This window comes from Hydra viridissima, unplaced genomic scaffold, assembly GCF_058129835.1.
Source record: "Hydra viridissima isolate aposymbiotic clone 2 unplaced genomic scaffold, HvirCarnegie_v1 scaffold_5, whole genome shotgun sequence".
NCBI classification, from domain to species: domain Eukaryota; kingdom Metazoa; phylum Cnidaria; class Hydrozoa; order Anthoathecata; family Hydridae; genus Hydra; species Hydra viridissima.
In genome coordinates this window covers 7,089,159-7,111,253 of record NW_028324304.1, presented here as the reverse complement: position 1 = coordinate 7,111,253, position 22,095 = coordinate 7,089,159, and the positions used below count along the sequence as shown (strand labels likewise).

The window sequence follows — 22,095 nt, the reverse complement described above, 5'->3', positions numbered from 1 at the left end:
TCAACAGATGAAAATGCCTTACTATCTCCGTCACCACAAAATTCAGTATAGCGAAGTTTATATTTTTCAATAGATCGTTCAAAAATTGATTTTGCTCCAGCGACCTCCATACCGGTGGATGGGCCAGTATAGTTGAGGTTACAAAAATGAGTATTTTTTAGCATTTTATATGCATCAGGGTCTGTATTTTTTTTCTTTAGAATTAAAAAACATTGTTTGCAATATTTGGATAATACTTCACAATCCAAAACTTTTCCTGTAATCATTGATATTGCAGTATAAACACCGTTGTATGAGGAAAAACCTCGACGTTGCCAAGTACCATCACAAGAAACACTGGTATTTATTAAATTGAATTCATCAGTAGTATGTTGGGATGCTTTTATAATTTCAAGTGCAGCATCAGACATGGTTTCTACTGCAATTGCTTCAACTTCAATAGCAATTTTTCGAACAATTTTAATGTAAGTGTTTTTAGTCATTGGCAGTGGAAGATCCATAAGATAACAGAATCTTTTAAGGCCAGTATGGCCTTGTCCACATGAACGCATTGCATAAACTGACCTTTGGTTAATATCAAAGGCTCTACAACTTCCAGAACCACACTTCTTGGATGTAAAAAATTCATGATTGAATCCACATTTACAAAATATAATCAATGAGCTGGAAAGTCCAAATTTTTTTTTTGCATTTTCAGCTAAATTAAGTCGACAAGTTTTACATTCTGGACAACATAACAACTGAACAACAATGGCTAATAAAGTGCTATCAATAATTCTGTATCCACATATGTTTTTTTTATTAGAACTTGCAAAAGTATTAATAGGGTTTACCTTCGAATTAGATACATTTATTGAGCTCTGTGAATCTGTTAGTAGAAGACTAGTATTTGCTGAATTTTTTTTATTTAAAGTATATTGATTTCCATGAAATCTTTTTTTCTTTTTGTATTGAGTAGCAAATTTCACACGTTCTCTACCCATTAAAAGTATAAGGTTTAAATTATATAAACATAAACAGATACCTAGATATATATATAACTTTTAAGATGGCAATTCGTTTTAAAGAAACTTCTGGAAGAAATTTATGAGAAATCCAGTTATTGCTTTTAATCTTATAGATGTTTTGATTAATGGAAAATAGAAATAAATTATAAACTCATTTCAACAAGCTTTTTCTCAGTATCAAAAGTTATATTTGGGGAGAATTTCTTGGCCAAGTAAAAATTTAACCGTTGCTATGGAGGTTGTCAAGGGCGCTTTAAAAAGTAAGGTTTAGTAAAGTTTGTTTTCCTCAAGTTACATACTGAATTTTAAAAAATGGTTTTCAGAATATGATTCTATGATAAATTTTAGATTAAATAAAACAACAAAAATTTTTTTGAAAAATTTGATATTTCTGAGGGGTATACCACCTTAATACTTTTGCTGAGCGTTTAAGTAAATAAAACAAATTTTGTTTTAATCCCGCCTTCAGAGTAGAAATATCAGAAGTAGTATATACTTCTATTGCTTCTCTCAAGGCTTCAAAATTGATACGAGAAAACATATCATGAAGATTTTTAAAGGTTATTGTGATTTGTTTTTGCTGTAGAAATATAACATATAAGTTAGCTAATCGCCTCATATCAGTACGCACTGAATTTCTTACAGCAATAGCTTTTCCAAACTTTCGCTTGTCTTTATTAAAAACATAATCCCAATTTTTATGATGATAGGATCAGTGCAACAAATCTGTCCAATATTATCAGTTTTAAACATTGCCAAAATTTTTGTGCGAAATGCATCACTAATTTTTACATCATCTGGTACCTGTAAAACTCTAACAGGTACAGGAATAATTGTTAGGCAAGAATTTTGTTGACAGTTTTTGACATGGCTGTGCCAATATCTTCGTGTGGCAAACATTAAGCAATGGCTGCAATAGCTAATGCCATTTTCAGTTTAAGCTGAGTGTTCCCTTTCATGAAGTGTGTTTACTTTCTTAGCCTCAGCCTGATTAACTTCAAATATACCTTATCTTTTGAGTTTTTGAAAAACATATCGTTGTTCTTTTTTAGGCAAAGATAATGCTTGAATAACTTCAGGTTCTTTTTTGTGATTTGTTTTAATGTGTCTTTTTAACCCATATAAACCCATGATTTTTAAAATGTGTTTCTTGTCTTTATTTGGTGTGATTTAGGTCCAAATAAACAATATTCATCAACTGTTTCATAATTTTTTATATACTTAAGTGAATATAGGTGAAAATATAGGTGTCAGTTTAAACTGATGCTAGCTGCAGGAGGGTACAGGTTTTCTCACGTGTCATATTTGGCTATGACAAGAAGAATAGTCAAACTCTGAAACCAGGAATCACATGTTAACTGATGCAGCATAACTCACAGTGACGTTTTATAACTGTTATTAATTATTTCACAGGGCCACCTAGCGAGTGAAAACTGCCCGTTTGACGCAAAAGTGTTCAGAAACAACGAAATGGATGCAAAAAATATCATGAACTTTTAAATAGCACATAATAACTGTAATGTCACATTAATGTTGAGTTGCAAAGACTATATTTCATTGACAAAAACAGGCATCAGTTATTTACAGTGGAATGCCTTAAAGCAACCAGGATGCAGTCCCACATTGCACTTCTCACAGTAGAAGACTGATGTGCCTTTGCAGCCGAGTGCCACACATCGACGCTGTGTACCCTGAGCAATCCAGTGATCTGTAGCATCTGTGCGTACTTCAGTAAGTACTCGTCGATCGACTGCTACACGAGGTGGCGGATACGGCACTGAAATCTTCTTCATTGATAGTGTCTGCACATAGGTTTGTGCAATCTGACGTCGAAATGACAGCAGATCATGCTCCGGGGCGCCAGGTATTTTCTCCTGCATACGGTATAGCTGGAAGACGTTCTGAACGGCCAAATCAACACAAAATCTAAATATTGGCCATTACCATTTCTTTGATCGGTGCTGAATCATGTAGCAAGCTAGATTTTGGTCTAGGCGGTCCACACCGCCCATCCCATAATTGTACAGTTGTATTACTGAAGGCTGATCAACGTCTATGCGCTTCTTCTGTGCTGATGAATATCTCTTAGCTTTGCAAAGTGGTGCGACACCAGCGTAAGTTGATGCGACTGTCACAACCTTACTGTCATGCCAGCGTACCAAGCATACATTAACCTTTTGATCCAGGGCAACGTCATACGAGCCACGAGGCAGCTTGTCCATTGCTTTGATCCACCGAGGCCCAGATCTTTATCTGTCGTGCCGGCACCTTGATATGGGTAGAAATTGATTACGTATCCCAAACGAGTTGCTGCCACCCACATCTTATACCCGAACTTGATGGGTTTGCCATGGATGTATTGCTTTGCACCGTGTTTTCCGTAATAAGGGATCATACTTTCGTCGATGCTGATGATTTGTTCAGGCTGAAAGTTTGCCAGGCAAGCAGCATTAATGGACTGGATAAGAGGGCGGACTGTGGCAAACCTGTCAGTCATATCAAGTTCGTTTTTATTGGCAAAATGTATATTACTCATTATGGAACTGAACTTATTGCGTGACATAGTTGCCGACACCATGGAATTGTGTACATCCCCCGCAGTTTCCCAATACATAGGGCGACGAGGCAGAGGAGCATAGCCGCTTATTAGAAGAATCGATAGGAAAAGCTTGAGTGATGTAATTTCCAGATCAAAATTGTCATGGCCTTTTTGAGCAGCGTATTCTTTGCTTTCGTTGCATATTCTGTGCATTAATTCTGGTGTCATGAACAACTCAAATAATGACACTGGTGACAGATGGTTTTCTACTTTAGGTGGGGGTATGGTCCATGGAAACTTTTCCTTTCTGACGGCCTCCTTGAAGTCGCTTTTGACCCATGACGGTTTATACGGAACTTGTTTCTTTGTTCTCTTGTGCTGCGGACCCTGTTCCACTATATCATCTGCAGTGTCCTGTGTATTATTTTCTGCATTGTCCTCCTCTGCAGTGTCTTCTGCACCGTCCGACTCTTCCATTCCAATAACATCAGTTCCATTGGGTCTTCGTAGTTTCATCGTCGCTTCCGCCAGAAGTTGATTACGATTGAGATTGTTTGGATCTCCACACACCTCATTCTCATCACCAGAATCTTCGTCAGTGTCTGCACCAGAGGTTATTGGAGGAACAATTGATATTTCGGCGCTCTGAAGACATTCATCGTCTGTATCTTCTAGCAATTGTAGCACCTCATGAAGCCGGTACCTGCAAAATATATGAAATTAGTAATTACTTATTTATTTGCTCTGATGTTGAAATGACGTCAAAGCATTCCCACAAATTACGTCATTATAAAATAGCAGTAAAATAATAATAAAAATTAACAATAAACAACTCTCAACCTTCAAATATAAGAACTCAGAAGGGAAATAAGGTGGGTCACAGTAACTTACATAATTACCAGACTGCTGTAGTTTAATTATTTTGTATAAGATAAGGCTCATACATTTACAAGGAGTCATACAGTGTCTACAAACTGATGAAAATGCCTTCTATTCCGAGGTGAATAAACTGTTTGAAAACCTGTACCCTCCTGCGGCTAGTGTCAGTTTAAACTGAAGCACAGAAATCGCATAAAAATTTAAGAAGACTAGCTTTGTTGACTATACCGAATATTCAAATGTTAAAACGATATTTAACAATATATTTAATCTATGTTTCAACTAAAAACAAAACATATATGCATACCTTTTTCTTGACGAAACACTCATGTTCGAAAAATATTAATCAACGCTACTAAAGTGTGTCAACTGAGCAAAAATTAAATTAAGTTAATGCAGTTTACTTTATTATCAGCATCATACATTCACACATGACGTAATTATTACGAAAAATGCAAAGAATGTTTGTTATTTTGCAAATTAAATCGGGTAATGTGACTGTCAGTTTAAACTGACGCTAGCCACATATTGGTTAAATAAGACGAGTACATTTTGCAAAAAATACAAAACCTGTAAGGCTTCATTTTCACTTTTTGATTCAAATTCTAAAAATAGGTTATCAATTTTGGCGTAACTATCAGGATCAAACTTTAAATAAAACTTAAGAGTAAAGTTGTTCTTATTTGCTCTTCTCAAAGATATCAATAAAAATGTATTACTTACAACTTCAAGATTGGTTGAAACTTCTTCATATATTTTGCTGCTGAAACTGACATCTGTTTCTGATATAATATCTGAGTCAAGACAAAGTGCAGAGTCATTTTCAACATCCATCTGAAAAAAATATCTTTACTAAATATTATCTATATTTTATTTCTATTTCATATCTTAAAAAATAAAAAAAAATATCAATACAAGTTATAACTTTTGAAAACTAAAATGTATTTTATGCAAAATCTACAATTGCTTACTGACTTACAGAATTCTTTTATTTAAAAAAGTACTTGAAGTCCAATATATAAACTTAAAAGATTATAATTTAATTACGTATTGATATTAAAATTAGAACGATTCATCAGCATACTCTTCTATTATTCATTTGATAATGAGATAAATTTAATAAATTCTTTTGAATTTGAAATTTTAACTTGAAATTAAAAAATAGCATCAAACCCATGATTTCAGAATAAAAAATGTTTTACCTGATTTGGTAGATCTTCATTCACCATAAAACAACACTCTTAAAAAAAAGATTTAGATTTGGTGATTTCATCAGATTAAGGAAAGCTATTATGAAAACTAAATTAGAATAAAAATCACACAGATAACACAGGTTTACAAAAAATTTATTGCATTAAATTTGACACTTGTTCTTACATAATTTTGATAAGCTGAATTCAAATCTGGCATCAGATTTTTATGGAAAGCTATAGATTTTTTGCAATAAACATTTTTTTATATTGCAAAACATTAGAAATAGTTCTAAAATACAGATTTGATACTCATTTGGAAGTGCTATGATATATTTTTTACAATAAAAGTTGTTTACCAAACTAAAACAAAAGCAGAAAGCAGATGAAAAAAAAAGTGAACTGTTTAAAATAAACATTTTATAAATATCGTCCTATAAATAAACTCCTACCAAAATTATCAACTTTTTATTGATTAATAACAAAATCATGTTTTATTTTAGTTTTAAAAAAGATTGCAGATTACATTGTTTAATGACTATTTATATAGTCTTTAAACAATGTAATCTGCAATCTTTTTTAAAACTAAAAAAAAACATGATAAAACAATCTTATATGAAGTTTTATACTCATTTTGCATCCAAGATCACAAAAGGCTTTCAACATTTCATCAACTAAATCTGCATAGTTTTCTGCTTTTTTACCAAGAAATTTTTCTACAACAACCACAAACGACAACCAAGCTGTTTTCTCTTTGATATTCATTGTTTTAATGAATTCTTTATCTTTTATAAGATAACGAATTTGTGGCCCATTAAAAACTCTTGCTTTTTTTTTCTCTATTGACAAACCTGGTAATGATGTAACTATATACCGAAAGCAATCACTATCAGTTTTCAGTGCTTTAACAAGTTGTTTCATGAATCCAAGATTAAGATGGAGTGGTGGAAAAACTATTTTATTTCGACTAACAATCGGTTCATTCACAATATTTTGCATGCCCACTGCGAGAGTCTTGCGAATGGGCCATTCTTTTTGTATCCAGTGTTGATTTCTTGCTCGACTATCCCACATACAGAGATAACATGAAAACTTTGTAAAACCCTTCTGCTGACCAAGTAGAAAGTTAACCATCTTTAGATCTACACAAATAATCCAGTTATGTTCGCGATATTTAATCAAGTTAAGCACCATTTTAATGTCATCGTAAGTTTCTTGCAAATGAACAGAATGACCAATTGGTACAGAACCAAAAATATTTCCATTGTGCAATAGGGCGCATATGAGGCTTCGCTTTGAGCTATAAAAAGTCTCCATTCTATTGGATTATATAAAGAAATACCTAATTGTAATAGGAGACCTGATATATCATGACTGTAAACAAATAAATTGACTTCTGAAAAAAAGTTTTCATCTCTTGTTCTAAAGTAAGAAACTTTTGCAAAACTATCAAGTTGGTTTCGTTCCTTTAAACGTAATGCTAATACTTCTGCTGCTTGCTTAGAAAGTCCTTAATCACGAACTAAGTCATTCAGTTCTATCTGACTAAAACACTGAGGCAAACTGAATTGTGTAGCATTAGATGAGAAGTCTTCCAAATCTGGTAAAAATTCTTCTGTTTCTGTAGCAGACATACTTTTCTCGTCTTCTAACAAAAATAAACCTTTTAAAATTGGAAATGAAATCTCTTTAGAATGTTGAATTGGTCTAATAGCAGAAGGAATGTTGGGATAAGCTATTTTTTGCCTCTTAATTTTGCCAATACTAGTAGTTTTAACAAGACAAAAATAGCAGTCGTCAATGTGATTTTGTGGTTCCCTCCAAACCATGGGAACTCCAAAAGATAAATTCTTTCTTTTTCTTTTTGTCCGATCTCGAAGACTTTCTTCACAAATATGGCACACAGTATGTGGAGCCCACTTTTTTTCTTGGTCGTCAAGCTTAATATCAAAATATAATTTATATGCTAGTTTTACAAAATTAGTAATGTTTCGTCTTTGTCGAATAAGTGTATAGCAACCACAGATATAACAGAATGAGTTAGGCATATGCTTGCACTTATGTCGATTTAAAGAAGCCATCATATTATATATTTGATCTAATAAAAACAATGATATGGTTACTTTTTTTTATTCCTATTGAATAAAAATACCTATAAAAAACATACTTTTTAAAAAATAAATAAATTGGTTATTGCAAAAAAACTAGAGCTTACCAACAAAAACGGACCTTATATTTAGATTCAGCGTTTAAAAGTACATAAAAATCAGTTTAAATATCTCATGCAACAGAAAAAAAGTTATTTTTTTGTAGACCTGTTTAATTAACCTACAGTTTCACTACAAGCTGAAAAGTATTTAGATGCTTGATTTACTTTACCAGATAAAGCTGGATAAGGATCATGTAAGAAAAAATGTCTGAAAAAAAATTTTAAACATGTTGAAAGGGTAAAGTATACATAAATACCCAGGTTAAAGAAAACAACTTGGTTATCCAGCTGTAAATATAAACAGTAGGTTTTATGTTCAAATACAACAAAATCTTATTACAAAGAAAAACTTACTCAAAAGAAAAATCTAAAATTGATCTATGACCAATACTTTCATCGCCACAATAACTGAAAACTGTTGACTATTACAAAAATATATTTTTTGAAATCAATATTTTGAGAGCAACAGTTAAAGCATTCCTTACAAACTAACTAAAAAATAAATTAAAAAAGCTGTGGAGTTTTGAGATGATTAAAAAAATAATTTACGGCTGCGCTGTAATGGAGTAAAAATCTATAACCAACTTTCCTGTTTAGAGTTCACATGCAGAATTTTTCCTTGGAGCACAAACATATTGTTTTTAAATGATATTCTTACAGTGTATTGAATTCAAGAGAAGCAGTTTTCTAATTAAACTTACACGAGAAAATGCAATGATATAAATTTAAAAAAAAATACTTCTGTATCTTCTTTAGCTCCAAAACAGTGATCACTTGTAACATCCTGTGAAATACAAAGCATTTAATACAAGATTGTAAAATTAAAAAAAAACTCAGATCATACAGAGTAACTCCCTGAAAACTATCCAGATAAATCCCAAAAAACTAATAGAAATCTAATTTCATCTCTGTTTCAATAATTCTAATAAAATAATGTTTAAAATTGTCAAAAGAAGTCTTACCATAACAAAATCCATAATATGAGCTAAACTTTCTGTCCACTAGAATACAATAAGTTAAACCTGGAGTAAATATTTTTTTAACTTCTTACCTTTTGTAATTAGACAAATGATTATTAAAAAATCTAAACAAATACCACAGATATACTTGGTCGTAAAGAAGGATTATCTTGCCAACATTGTTGAATTAGTTTTGTAAATTTATGGAGATTTATGTTCTCTTCACCATAAATAGTAAAAAGATGATTTACTTTTGGTCTTTTGCCTGATACTATGGCATTCATTAAAATTATATCCTTCAGCACAGGTATGATACCATGCCAGGCTGATGAAAAGTCAGAAATTCTCAAATGCAGTGATTTCAAGTGCATAGATATCAGATTTTTGATTTGGCGCTTCAACTTCACATTTATCAATTTCAGGAGATGTATAAGCTAAAGTCATACCATTTATATTTTGTTTTGTCATAGACAAGGCAATTATCTCCTTAATATCTACAAAATCATCAAAATCGCTAACTTTGATAGTTGTATCTTTCGTTGTGCCAGTTACAAGCAGATTAGAAGGTTTAATATCTTTATGAACAATCCCATTTTCATGTAAGTACGTGATACCATTAGATGACTAATAAATAAAATTCAATCTCTGAAGAAAAGAAAAACCATTTTGTTCATTTAAATGTTGAATCAATTGAGATAAATTAGATATCTGTACATTGCAGATTTCTATAGAGCATAACTCAAAAATAAGTGCAGTTGGTCTTGTAGAATATCCCTTAAACCTTATAAGATTTTTGTGTTTTAACTGTCTAAGCTTTGTTGCAATTGAATGAACCTTATGTTGCCAAAACTGTGTCTTGATAACTTTAACAGCCCTTTGTTTATTTCTTAAAGTCAACTTAAAGACATTTGCAGAAGACCCTTCTCCAATTTTATAACTGAAGTTTAAAGGCAACTCAGAAACTTCATAATGAGCAATACTCTTGTAGGTTCATGCTTTCACACTTTGTTGAGTAAGCCTTTTTCTAACATATAAAACATCAGTTTTCAGGCCAAGAGTAGTTTTTATTTCTTGCAAAAGGATTCTTTTAGAATAAAGAATAATATTTTTTGTAATCTTTTATAGATGCTTTCCTCTTTCGATCACATGTTTCGGGTGTTGTTTTTTTTTTAAATTGCATTGCATTCCATATTAATTGAACAGTGCATTAAATTTGAAACTTCTTTCAAAGTTTTACCCTGGTTTCGTAAAGTTATGATTAAATTTCTCTTAGTTTACTTCTTTTAGTTTCATTTTTCTTTTATTTTTATTCTCTTTTTTTAATTTCTCCCTAAAAAGTAAATATTTTCATTTTAATTCAATAAATTTCATAGTAAGTGTGAAAGTTCATCTTTGAAGTAAATAAATTAAATTTTTATTGTGATTAATTTAATTTTAAAAATATATTACTTATTATTTTACACACCTTAATTTGAAGTGTTCATATTAATCAAATAAATACACGCACAAACTTGTTTATACACCACCAGCAAACAACACAGTATAAATAAGAAAGTGAGGTTAGAAATATATGTGGGATTCCCGCGGTTATGTCAAGGATATTCATAAATATGATGTAATAAACGTATTATCCTTATTGTTACCTATTATTTTGTACACCACCGTATATTTCATATATAAGTAAAAAGTAATTCTTTCGTAAAAAAGTATTGACCTTTTCACTTTAATTTAACATAACTATAGAGATATCCAAAATAACAGCACGTCTTTTCCTTCCACAGTTGCATAACTTGTTATACAACTTCCTAAACCAAAATCAATGCTTATGTAACCACTTGTTTGGTTTTCGTAAAAAGCATTCTACAGCTGATGCTTTTATCGATATTACAGAAAGTATGAGTTGCTCTTGATAATGGAAACTTTGCCAGTGGGGTTTTAAGTGATTTACGAAATCTTTAGGATAAGTCGCCAAAAGCTGCCTTTGTCAAGTAACATAACTTATCTTAGTTAAGGGTCTGCGTATCGAAACTTTTTTTATTACGATACGATACGATAAGATATGGGAATGTGCATTTCGTAAGTTTTTTTATACTACAATAATATCGTACCCAAAAAGTTTTCACGATAAATTTCAATATTTATCGATTCATTACGGTATTTATTATTCAATTATCATAAATATCGTATTTCATAACGTTTTTCAAACGACAACGGTACTTATCGATTCATTACGATATTACTTTTTCTGACTAAAAAATATAATTTTCTAAAAACCTAAATAACTGTTATAAAATTATTGACAAAGGCACTATTTAGTTTTTATATATTAGGGTGTGTCAATTTTTTTTTTTTTTTTTTCAAATATTAAAAGAGAGTAGTTAAAATTCTAATAAGTGCTAGCTCGGTAAATTTTGATTTCAATATTTCACATTTTTGGTCGTTTTAGACGTTAGTCATTATATTTATATTTGTTTATGGAATAGCGGTGATATTTTTTTTTATCAAGTCGCATGGTGTACGACGTACACTATGCATAGACGTAGGAAAAGAGTAAAAAAAATAAAAAGTATATATAACAATAAAGGTCGAAGTTTTTAGCTTTTTAAACATTTTTGAAAGTATTTATCTACTTCCCTACAGTTTTACGAGAGTTGCCATATCTTTTTTGCTTCTATTTCGTGACATTAAATGTCTACCTTCAAGCTGAGCACGTATATATGATTCTCTTCGCTCATGTGTGTAAACATGGCTTGCAGCATTAGTTACCAATTTGACACATCCTTCAACTAACTGCGTATGTGAATTACAATGAGAAACTTTTAAAGGATAGTTTACAAACTCCTTGATTGTGGCAGAGGTAAGAGTGCATGTAAGTGGAGATTAATTTACACTTGAATTCCATGCTATAAGATCTGATAGCTATTTAGCATTAGCCCAGACAGCAAGGATATAATGGTCCCGCACTGGTCCTGTGTAGGCTGCCGCGCTGGACCAGCTGCGGCTGCCAACGTTGGCGAAGCTCCGTTTTGCTCTAAGGATTTTTTTTATGGACCAGCCGTGGCTAGCCAGTGATGGCAAAACAGCGGCTAGCCAGTGATGGCAAAACAGTGGCTTACCATTACAGGAAGAGAACGGACAGAAAATTGGCTAACCATTACTATAGTTATTGAAATTCTGTATTGAAATTTCGGTTCGTGACAATAGTCACGAACAGAAATAACAATATAGAAATGTAATGCTTTTAGTTATTCTAATAGTTGACATTCTCACTGGAATAAAATTATACTTTACTTTTAGCATCAGTTTAAACTAATCTTTTTGTAAACTCAATTTCAAATTTTTAATTCATCTATAATTTAATTCCTAGAGTTAATGTTCAATAGGCCGGATGATAAAACTTAATTTTTTTTAGAATTTGTGCAAAGTGGCGTGATATGGTGTTGTTTAATATTTACAAAAAAAATATTTCTAAAGAATTGATTATACTTTGCATTTTTAAGTTTTAAGGTTTTATATGCTAAGTATATTTACTTTAGTACATGCATTAACTGAAACATGCATTTAACCCTAATACTAGATATAATCCAAAGGTTATGAAATTGACCCAAACCTATACCTACCTAACTAAATTAACCCTAATGATATGATTAACTCCAACGCTATTATAACTTTATATTATTATATTAGTATTATTATATTATTCTATTTTTATATGATTGTTTATTAATTTCTGCTTTTATCAACTGATTGCAGAATTTATCCGTCTCATCTTGTATTTTTAGAAATTAACTGAAATTCTGATATGTTATAAAATTGTAAAACAATAATGATTTCAAGATCTAAAGCTTCAAAGAATCGTCATATACTTTTTGGAGAAGGTCGTGAATTACCCAATTTTTGCTTACCAACCCACAAGCAAGTAGGCAAAGCATACTTGTCTGAGAAGAATTATGAAACTGAACCACTACGGTCTGTTTGTAAGAAACTAGCAGAGAAACTTTCTCAGATATGGATTAAAGCATCAGTTCCTACTATAAGTCTTCGAGGCATAGAATTACAGCTGGAGAAGTACATAGGCAATGTTCAGAAAGTGATTCGATCAAAGTCTGCAACAGTCAAACAAGATGAAATAGAAAAAGATCTTGACACATTGTTTGACATTTTTTCGTGTAAATGCAAAGAACTTTCGTCTTGTTGCTGTCCAATGGTTCTGAAGGTGCCAGCAATTGAGCATGACTTCCTAACTGATCAACGCACTATACGTGTTGGCAGAATAGCTGGAATCGACAAGAAGGAATCCGCACGTGCTGAGAGGCGTTTAAAACGAAAATCTGTTTCATTATCAAAGGAAGAGACTGCAGTTAAGTGTGCCAGAGTCGTTGATGCATCTGATAATGAATCAGATAATGAAACAGACAACAATTCTGACACCGAAACTTATTCCCCTTCCGTATCAGATGTCGATACCGAAGTCACATCAACTCGTCTGAAAAACCGTTGTTTAAAAAATATTGCTCTACAAGCAGATGGTTTTGGCATATCAGATAGAGCAGTTGCCGCGATTGTATCAGCAACTCTGGTTGATTTTGGTATAGAACATATGGGGCCAATGGATCGGAATTTAAATTCGCAGAGAACGAAAACTACTGAGAACATCCTGTAAAAATGCTGATTGTAGAATTACTGGATTGTATTTTGATGGAAGGAAAGATCAGACTTTAAAACTTGAGGGGGATAGGCAGACTGTGATTTCTGAGGCACATATTTCCATTTTATCAGAGCCAAATTCAAAGTATGTTGATCATTGTACGCCAACAAGTGGATCAGCCAAATCCATTGCAGATTCAATAATTGATACTGTTGACTGCACGAACCTTGTTTGTATTGGTTCTGATTCAACTAACGTTAATACTGGTTTAAACAATGGAGTTATACGCAGAATGGAAATTGAACTTGGTCGACCACTGCACTGGTCCATTTGTCTTTTACATCTGAACGAGCTTCCTTTGCGACATCTTTTTCACTCCTTAGATGGTGCAACAACTGGACCCCATTCATTTAATGGACCAATTGGCAAGTCTATTTCAATGTCTGTTAAGAAACCCATAGTCAGCTTTGCCATACTTGTTGGTGAACCTATTATATGCAATAAGCAGTTGTTAAGCAGTGATCAACTGTACTTTTTCGAAATTGTTAATGCGGTGAAGACAGGTGTTGTACCAGATAGATTTAATTCTAGAACACCTGGGCGACTAAACCATGCAAGGTGGTTGACACTAGCAAACCGTGTTCTACGCCTCTATATATCTACTGAAGATCCATCAAATGAACTACATGTTTTTTTTTTTATAAGCATATGAAATTTTTGAAACAGGCTCGGGTATGCTTAAGCAAAAAGTTAAAAGAGGCTCAAAAATATGCTAAAGCTTAAGCATATTTCTAATAAAATATGCTTATTTCAATACTTTCTTAAAGTGTACGCGTTACTTAAGGTTAATGGGTATAAGAAAAATAAAAAGTTGACTTATGCTCTGTATTTGCTTTGGTTTTAATGTAGCTGAATTAATGTTATAGTATGATAATAAAAAATAAAACATATATACTATATACAAATGTTATCAATAAAATCAAAGATATGAACTTCGCATTCCTTCTCGTCCGGACCAATAAAGGTGTCATCTGGAAGAATTTCGTTGGCACTTTCATTTATAGCATCATCTACCTCCACTGGTTGAATATCACCCTGATTTCCTATGGGTTGATCACTTCCAGGATCAATGATGGATGGTGGGGGAACTTTATAACAATCAAGGCCCTCTGGTTTAACTAGCGAATCTTCTGAGCCATCAGAAGTCATTAAACATCCAGTCATCGTCCAACATTTCTTCCTTTGCTTGTCATACTTTGAAGTGTTTAAAGCTTTCCATGCTTCCCCTGCCCAATGTGTAATCAAAATTCGTCTCTCTTTTGCAGTGTAGGGCATTTCATTACTGAACCATCTATCAGAATGATTATCTCTATCGAGCCATTTTTGATGTTCAATGGCAATAAGTCTTTTCAGAGTGGCAGCTTATCCTGCGTCAACTGGTTGCCAAAGGTCAGTGGCACTTGGTAGACCGTACCAGAGAAGTCCTTTAGCAGCAGCCACAGCATCTTTAAAATCCTCCTGCATCTGTCCCTTCAAGTTGTCCAGCAAAAGAACAAATTTATCAAGCTTTTGTTCTTTTACAAATGGAAGAAGTGTTTTATCACACCAGTGCTTACAGACGTTTTGGTCTAACCAAGCATTTTGCTGGAAGTAAACGTGAATATCTTTGTGCCATGCTAACTTTTCGTCTTTTGAAATGCGTTTTCCTTGACCTCTAAAAATGATGGCTAGCTTTGGTTGCTCTCCTTCTGGGCGAAACATAATTTGAAGGGAACATTGCCTTTTTTCCAATCCTGAGCCGGGTTGTGAGATCCATGTATTATGTGTTGCACCTTGACCCTTGGGTACGTACTCATAAGTTTTCTTACCATGAACAACAAAGGGAAGTGGGCTCTGGTCAACATTGAGCCTTTGTCCAGGTTGGTACCGTCCCCATTTTTTGTCGTAACTTGGATCTTTAGAACCTGTTCTGATACACTTTTCTCTGAATGTGGCATGCCATTTCTGTAATAATGGTTCCATTTCTTTCTTATGTTTCCTTTTGTTTCTTTGTTTCGATCTCATTTTTAACTCTTTTTTTTGTAAAAATCGAACTATAACATGAAGTTTTATTTCCACGTTTGGATCAATGTTTAATTGTATATTTCTAGCTTTACTCCAAAGCCAGGAAAAGTTTACAATATGACCTTTCGATCTGGCTTGTAAAAATTCATTGTAAATAGCTTCGTACAGTTCAAGATATTTTGTGGAACGTCTTCCCTTCAGAAACAATCTGCGATAGGATGATTCGGCATCTTTAATAATAGTTTCTTTTTTTTTAAGCCATCGCGAAATCTGACTTTGTGTTACACCAAACGACTCTGCTATAGTTTCTTGATTTGCCTCATAACCATAGGCGTTAATTGCTTCTGCTTTAAAGGCAGCAGTATATTGGTGGCGTTTCTTACCAGCTAATTGGCGAGACTCTTCACTTTTTTTCATTTCACTAACAACTTTGTTGACTATATATTGAGCACATCTTTCACTGCTAGAGTGATAAGTTCTTCGTTTCTTTGAAGAACTTGTGATTGTGAATGTTTACAATCTTGTTTGCTAATTCCGTGAATAACTTTAACATGAAAAGCTAGTCCTTGTTGGCTTTTAAATAATTTTTTGCAATGTTTGCATTCAACACTAGTTTCAACAGCTTCTAACGGCAATCGGATTGCACTCATTTCTCCTCTGTGCATAACATTTTTTGTGAAACCAAACGCTGCCAATGTAGGCTGCTTTCTCTTTATTATCTTTGACATTATTATTATTATTTTATCAGTATCTGAAAATAAAACTTAAAAATAAAATAAACATTTTAAATAAGGTATTAAATAAACTACACATTAAAAGCGAGAGAGAGAAAAAAAAAGAGAGAAATAAAACACTTCAGAGCGACTTCTAAACTTTATGTTTTTATGTTCAAGTATTGAGGTTTAGGTTTTGCAATACAATGACTTCATTACTTCATTAAGTCATTGCATTGCAAAACATAAACTTCGATTTTTGTTGTTTTTGTTGGTTTAAATTTAGAAATATATTTAAAATCTTTAACTAAATAAAATTCTAATTTTTTAAATAGTTTATCAAGGCTCAGGAATATGCTTACATATGCTTATTTTTTTCCCAAATCTGAGCCTCTATATGCTTATAAGCGCTATGCTTATAAAAAAAAAAACATGTAATACTTTTGGCTAAATTTATTGTGAATTCATATGCGGTTGTTTGGTTTGACATTAAGAAACATTCAAACTGCTGGAATGCTGCTCCACACTATTATAAAATGATAGAAACATCACGATTTCTTCCTGTGCGTTATCGAATAATTGTTCAGCAAGTTTTGAAGCGCAATAGCTACCCGGCTCATATCGAGAGCATTATTCTGGCTATGCTCAAAGGCAACCGTCAAGTGATCCGTAAGCTTGCGTTGAAGAGAATTCTTCGTGCTCGTGAAGATGACATACCAAATCGAAAATTTCAACTCCCTGAGATACGATTTCAAGCGACTAGTTATGAAGAACTGATTGACTGGCAAACACAGCCCCGCTTGGAACCTGTTCTGACAAAACATATTCCAACTGTACAAATATTGGCATGGCTTTCGTCAGTTGAAGACATAGTTATTGACATTGAGCCATTTCCATGTCACAATCAAAGTGTTGAACGTGTGATTAAAATTGCGACTGAATCAGCATCTAAAGTTTATGGTCATGAAAATCGTGATGGCTATATTCGGGTTCAACTGGAGCGCCGCAAGTTGATGCCTCACTTTGACACAAAATCTGAATTTAAGAACATTTAAGTATAGTTTCTAATCAACGTTTGCTAATGATATATTGTTTTGACTGTTCAAATAATTTGAATTTTATTATAAATTCAATCAATAAATTATGTAAAAAACGAACGTTTTTAAGTTAATTTATTTGAAAACTTCAAAGGTAAAAATACAAAGTATAGCAAAGTAGTAGCGAAAAACGGTTTGCAGCATTGCATTCAGCGTATTTGAGAGCCAATTACTGGAAATTCCCGAAGTAATTTTCCAAATTTTTTAAATTTATGATCCGGCCTAATGTTCAATGTTCAACGTCGTTTCGTCATTAGTTACTAGGCTTTGAAAAAGCGCGTTCTCTAAATGCACGCGGCCATTGAAAAAAATCTCTTAAGCGAGTTAAAACTTTTTTCCTTTTGAAATTTAATCATTAGTTTAGATATATTACCTAAAGAATCATATTAAGATAAATGATAATCGTTAAGACCATATTATAATTGAAGTAAGTATATAAAATAGTTATATTAGGCACTTCAGTCACGTGACAAATTCCGTAGACAAAATTTGCGAAGTTTTTTATATATAAAGAAGACTTTTTCAGATTAAATTTAGACCGATTTTTTTAATCTATTATGCCATAGTAAAACGTTTTACAAAAAGTAAAATGATTAATCTTTCATAAAATATCTGCTAGAATTTTCAATATCAGTTTATCTGGCTGTAGGAGCGGTTTCAATTAATTATTTGTAATTATTTTAGCTTAAAGTTATTTTATTTGCTTTCTAGCATCCTTTAAAATAATATATAACTATTTTTCTTTGTTTTTTTTTGGTTTTTTTTTGGTTTTGTGATGAATAAGTTGGTCTAAAATAACTTTAAAAAAACTAAGTTTTTGCTAATATTCGAGTATTCAGCTTAATTTTTAAGTCTAAGTTAAAACCTGCTAAATCCCGTCCTCTACTTCCTTTCAGTCCGTCTTAATATTGTTTCAAAAATTATTACGGTAACTAATTTGCAAAAACAATATAACAATTTAATTGTATAATACAGTATTTGTATAAAATTAGCCTTATCATAATGAATAATAAAGAATTATATGATTGGTATCTATGCTTGAGTGATAAATCTTTGAAAATGGTTTGCTCGAATTTCAGAAGCCGATTCTCCAATTTGTTTTCAGTAACCGAAAGTAATTTGAGCTTGTACAACAAAATTAAAATTGTTGTAGATAAATTTAAATCGTTAAAAAAAAACAATAAAAGAAGATATATATATAAGCTGATGCTCTTTAAACCGCCTATTTCGGAAACTAGTTGTGAATTATGCATATCAAGTGAAAAAAATAAAACGAAGGGTAAAAAAAGAAAGTTGAACCAACAAACCTCGAAAAACTGTTTTAAAAAATTGAAACTTGCTTCATCTGGTTGTATAAATAAGTTCAAATCTGCTAATGTTCGTATTAGTAATATGAAAAAAAAATTTACATCTAACGACCCTAGAAGGACATATAAACTATTACATGCAAGTAATAAAGCAAAGATTCATCAATTAAAAAAGAAACAAAATAAGGAAATAAAAGAATTAAAAGATTTTTATAATAAAGTCATTAAAAATCTTAATAAAAGAGTTAAATTTTTGTTAGTTAAGCTTGAAAAAAGTGACAATAAAGTTGCACTCCTTCATGAGAAAAAAAGAATTACATGCAAAAAATTGTATTATGTAAACAAGAAGTTTAGCATGGAAGTAAATAAACATGAAAATTTGTCTTCTAACAGTTTAAATAATCCTGAAAAGGATACAGACTCTCCTGACACTAGAGTATTAAGCAAAGAAAATAAAGATTTTAATACAAGTTCTCTTCTCCATGATCGCAGAATAATAACATTTCAAAACGGAAGGTATTCTAATGATATAAGAGAAGTTATTATGGAGTTAGTTTCTTTGAATGTCAGCATGAACAAAGTTAATGAAGTCATCACAATTGTTTTAAAAAAACTAGCAAAGATAGATATAGAGAAGCTTCCCTCAATTGGTACAAAATCTCGATTTATGACTGAGGCTTTAGCACTCGCTCAACTTCAAGTTGCAGAAGAAATGATAAACACTGTAGAAATTAATTCGGGCAATTGTCTTCACAGTGACGGTACCACTAAACATCATAGACATTTTCAAAATTTCCAAGTTACTACCACAAATGGAAGTACTTTATCTTTTGGATTATGTGAAATGGCTGGCAGTGATGCAGATTGTACTATTAATGCGTTAACCAAAACATTAGATGATATATGTGACATTTTAGAAAGTAGCAGTAAGGAAAACGATTTTTTAACCTTGTATGTTCTTTTAAAACTACCATGTCTGATCTTGGGCCAGTTAATCCACTGTTTAATTTAAAGCTTAAAGATATGAGGAAAAAGTTACTGCCTAAAGTTATAAAGAACTGGGAAGGTTTAAAAAAAGGCGAGCAAGCAGATTTCATTGAAATGTCTAATTTTTTTTGTAAATTGCATTTATTATCTAACTTTGCAACAGAAACTGATAAAACAATTAACTTATTCGAAAAGTTAGTTTTAAGTACTAGTTATGAAAATATTTTTGCATTCAATACTGCTGAATCAGGTGCCACTAGATTAATAAGAACTGCATGTAAAGCTTTTCATGTAAGGGGAAGTGATGAAGCTGGAGTTGCTGGGTATTTTAATGCATTTCTTGCTGGTAAAGGACAAAGTAAGTGTATGCTTGCACCCTTTGTTGGTAACAGATTTAATATATTATATTATAATGCTGCAGCTTTGTATTTTCATTCAAAAGATATTTTAGAGTTTCTTCAAAATTGGCCAAATCAAAATAATCTTTTACTTGCAGTTAAAGAAGATATTAGCAAAAAATTATATTTAGCAGAAGTGCGGGCTCTTGGAATAATTGATAAAATAATTACAGGTCCACTTTGGCGGATAATTGAATCACAAAAGAGTATTCTTGATATGAATCCATTTTTGTTAACCCTAAAAATGAAACTTTCAGATTTGTGTAAAAATGCATCATCGATTATGATCTCGAAAACACCTATATTCAGTCCAACTGATGTTAATATTCATAAATATATTTTGTATGATAAATTATTTGAAGAGACTAATGACACTGATTTAAATATTTCAACACAGCAGACATTAGAAGTAATTTGTCATTCTTTGTTAGTTGTTCTGGAAAGACAATCTGCTGATCAACTTCCTGGAGGTAAATATTGGCATCCTTCTGATAATATAAGTAAGGCTGCAGAGAATGTTCCAACAACAAACAAAGCATCAGAAAGTGACTTTGCGGTATTGGATCTTTTAATTCGTACAAAGCCAAATGCCAAAATACAAACTATACAAGCTTATACTATGTGGTATAAAAACAAAACACTAGACTGGTTGGATAAAAAGACTTTAGATGAGCGTGACTCATTGCTAAAAAAAGCTTCAACAAACTTTAATAAAATGAAAGATAAATACAAACAACGTCATTTAGAATTAAAGTTTGAAATGAGTGAAAGGTTGTCTGAAAAGCATAAAGCTAAAAAAACAGCTGAAGACAAAGTCTTCTTAAAAAAAGCTAAATTGGTTAATGAGTTGTTAAAATTGAAGACGAAGGTGTGGTTGACCTCAAAAGAAGCAGATGATGAATATGTTTTGTTAGTTGACACATTTAAAAGCAAAAAAATATTGAGAGCACAGTTGGATTTTTATAGGTATGTTATGGAAGTTAAATGTGAACCTAAATATTTTTACAAAACTAAAATGCATGGTAGTAAGCGAAAAGACTTAACAAACTATGAGTTGTTCAGTAATTTACAATCAGTTATTAGAACAAGGACTTTTCCAGAGCCCATTGAGAGAAGAGTTATTCTTATTGAAAGAAAAGAACGAGATATTTTGATTGCAAAAGAGAAAGAAGAGTTAAGTGAAAAATTAAAGAATGCAAGACTGTCTCAATTAGCAAATCAACAAAAAACAAACATCTTGGCTGTCATTCTAAATGATGTTAATTATCTTGTTGGGAAATTTATTCAACATAAAATAATGAAAATCGATACTAAAAAATACTTTTGGTGTACAGGTGAAGTTCTTCGAGTAAACAAGTCAACTCCTGACTTAAAAAAAAACTTTGTTTGATGTGGTCTATGAGACTGAGGAAAATCAAGTATGGGCTTTTCCATTGCTTGTTGACCTTGAAAAAGGAAAGGTTATACTTTTGTAAAAAGCCTATTTTACAATTTATTTGAAATTATTTCTAAAAAGAATATAGCATATATATTCTTTTTAGAAATAACGACCGACCGACCATCCACGACGATCGTCGTGGATGGTCGGTCGGTCGTTATTTCTAAAAAGAATATATATGCTTTATATCTCATAGTATTAGTTATGGATGGTCGGTCGGTCGTTATTTCTAAAAAGAATATATATGCTATATATCTCGTAGTATTATGTGGACTGATGGAGCGTTGGGATTTTGTAAATACTTCGTATTAGCAGGGTGTAGCAACGAGATATGTTATATGGCGAGTCAGATTGGAGTGGTTCTTCTTCAAGTTTGAGTTCTATTAGTTCTAACAGTTCTAGTGTTTCTAATTCTAGCCGTAGTTCTACTGGTAGTAATTTATGGAACTTTCATTCAGATTATCAACCCGTGCCATCTACTGATATACCAGATTATTTGAGATTAAAAAGAACTAAGTATGAGCCTTTGTTTCAGCCCAATGACATTCCTTTGTTGAAAGGGGGTAGTGTTGCTAAAAAGGTTGGTCGGTATGAGCTAATGACACCTAAAGAAATTCCTATGTTCATTAATCATTTACCTAATATGGGTGTTAAAAGGCA

At 32.0% G+C, this 22,095-nt stretch overlaps 4 pseudogenes; 2 read left to right on the top strand and 2 right to left on the bottom strand.

The window, feature by feature from the left end:
- Window positions 1-22,095, bottom strand: part of LOC149888288 (uncharacterized) — a 324,912-nt pseudogene that overhangs the window by 28,337 nt on the left and 274,480 nt on the right.
- Window positions 7,939-11,938, bottom strand: LOC145185325 (receptor-interacting serine/threonine-protein kinase 1-like; annotated as a pseudogene).
- On the top strand, window positions 13,384-14,165 carry LOC149888303 (uncharacterized; annotated as a pseudogene).
- On the top strand, window positions 18,209-21,472 carry LOC149888302 (uncharacterized; annotated as a pseudogene).